This window comes from Aulostomus chinensis, chromosome 1 (assembly GCF_037954235.1).
Source record: "Aulostomus chinensis isolate RoL2024-O1b breed Wild chromosome 1, RoL_Achi_v1.0, whole genome shotgun sequence".
NCBI lineage: Eukaryota > Metazoa > Chordata > Actinopteri > Syngnathiformes > Aulostomidae > Aulostomus > Aulostomus chinensis.
Genome location: NC_141320.1, coordinates 9,949,792 through 9,952,294, shown reverse-complemented (window position 1 = coordinate 9,952,294; position 2,503 = coordinate 9,949,792). Strand labels below are relative to the sequence as shown.

The 2,503-nt window shown below is 47.5% G+C and overlaps 1 non-coding gene across 1 annotated transcript; it reads left to right on the top strand.

Moving 5' to 3' along the window:
- The first annotated feature begins 1,837 nt into the window (after nt 1-1,837).
- On the top strand, nt 1,838-1,911 carry trnan-guu (transfer RNA asparagine (anticodon GUU)). The gene has a single exon. It is a non-coding gene; the product is annotated as a tRNA-Asn (tRNA).
- The last annotated feature ends 592 nt before the right edge of the window (nt 1,912-2,503 follow it).

The window sequence follows — 2,503 nt, the reverse complement described above, 5'->3', positions numbered from 1 at the left end:
CAAAGATGTGCATCGGCCAGGTGGCCAGTCCAGCCCTGGGTTCACCCTTGATGGGTCACCAGTCCATCCCAGGACCAACACACACAGACAGACAACCATTCACACTCACAGTCATTTAGAGTGTCCAGGTAACCACTACCCTCTTGATGTCTTTGGACTTTGGGAGGAAGCTGGAGAACCAGAGAGAACCCACACAGGAACAGGGAGAACATGGAGGAGGGGTGGAGGTCGATGAGTCCTGGAGACGTTCAATAATGTCCACAACTTTGGCACCAGGAAGACAGCAGGTGATGGCTCCTGGGAGTTCAACAGACCTGATGATTGAACCACCAATCACAAGGATTTCAGCCTCCATTGTAAACAGAGAGTTTAGATGAGAGAGAACCTGCTGTCAGCCTCACCAGTCAGGGCAGTGGCAGAGGCAGCAGAGTTGAATGAAGCAGGATCACCTGGCAGGTCTCAGCTGGAGGTGATGATATCACTGGCCTCAGTCCTCACCAGTGCTCTGCCTAGCAACAGGGACGATGGAGAGAAACCAGTAGAAGCACTCTGAGAGTTGGAGACAGCAGGAGAGAGACCACGACAGAGTCACCCATGGGAAACTGTTGGATCCACTCAGGACAGGCTGGACAGACACAGATCAAAGACAGAATTGATGATGTCATCAGGAGGCTTTGATAGTGTCTTTATTTGTACCTAGAATTCTGTCTTTGATGTCAGGAGGACATGAAAGAAACCCAACTGAGGAAAGTAGAGGAGAACATTCAGCTTCATTAGAAACACTTGAACTGTTGAACAGTAGAATTTGTTTGAAACAGTTTACAACACTGAGTGACAGGATTGAAGAGGGAAGAGTTTTGTATTTTCAGTTTAATTCTAACTTAAAACTGGGCATGAACATTTTTAGTCGTTCATATTCTAACATACAGAGGAAGTCATGGCATTCCCTTTTTTTAACCTGTCCTGTTCAGGAAATGGAAATGGAAATTTAGCTGCTATGTTGAATCAGAAAAACCTTTTGAAGTCTACTTTTGCTTCAGTCAGAAAGTGGACTGTTGTTAACTCTCACAATGGTTGGTGATTGTGGAGGAAGACAAAATCCTTACGAACCTCTTTTTAACAGACACACATTTCTAAAAACACAGGTTCATTTTATTTTGTTCTTTTAGCAGAGGATGGTTTTGATCCATCGACCTCTGGGTTCTGGGCCCAGCACGCTTCTGCTGCACCACTCTGCTCTACCATTGATGGTGCCAGGAGGCCTAAAAACACACAAAACACCAATTCAATCCAGGACCTTGGATCCTAAACTGAAACTCCATCACACGGTGGCTCTGCTGGGGCTCCCACAGGTGAGTGAGGCTGAGCTCCAGTCTGCTCTGGGGAGTCAGCAGACATCTGCACCACTCAGAGGTTTGGTTGGTGGCTTTGACAAAATCCCAACAAACTAAAATCCTGTTGAAGCAGGAAGTTCTAGTTGAACTCTCACCCACGTCACATGACCAAGAAAACCTCCTCTTTCATTCAGACCAGAACAGACAAACATAGAAACATTGTTTCAGCTTCTGATCAAACAATAACATGTTCTTGATTGTTTGTCATGTTCTATTAATCAGACTGATGATCTCTGGATGTTCTAGGAGGGGGGTCTGTTTCTGATGAAGCCTGTTTGGTCTGGGGGGGTTCAGATGGTGGGGCTGTTTCAGTTCTAGTGCTGAAGGCTTTCACCATGACAGTCAGACTCTCCTCTGTCCTTCATGGTCCCTCAAATGTGCAGTGTGGACCTCACACACTGAATTTAGCCTGAAAACTCTTCATGAAAAGCAGGAGACTCAGAGTCTCTGTGGCGCAATTGGTCAGCGCGCTCGGCTGTTAACCGAGAGGCTGGTGGTTCGAGCCCACCCAGGGACGATGAACAGGCTCTGCTGGTGCTTAGGAGTTGCTGCGTTAATGATCTGAATGTGGACGGACAGACTGACCCTCCACAGCAGACTCATGTCACAGATCTCTTGATGAGACGCTTCAGTGTTAAATTTAGTCGTCGTGTGTCATGCAGTGTTGAGGAGGCCTGCTGGCTGTGGGTAAAGTGGGGGCTCAGAGTTTGTGGAGTCGGCTCTGGAGTGAAGGGGGTCACTGTTTGGTTCTCAGATGCTCCAGCTCAGGTTAGCGAGGTGGTGGAGAAATGAGTGAGAGCTCTGCCAGTTGGAGCCTCTTGGGTCCTGGGAGGTTTCACTCCTGGAGGTGGAAATGATGAGGAGTTTTAAAATCTGCTCCTCTTTCACGCTGACTTGTTTTCTAGGGTTCCCTCTTTTATTCTCCTGGAGATCAAGAGGATCCTGCCATGTTTGTCCAGGAGACCCACAGCACAACAGTCAGTGAATGGGGATGCAGGCAGGCTTTTAATGGGGGTCATTTGAAGTCCCAAGTCCAGTTGGAGCAGAGGGTGTAGTTTGATTCTCCAGGAGTTTTTGTTGTTGTTGTTTTTCACCAGTTTCTTTTGATT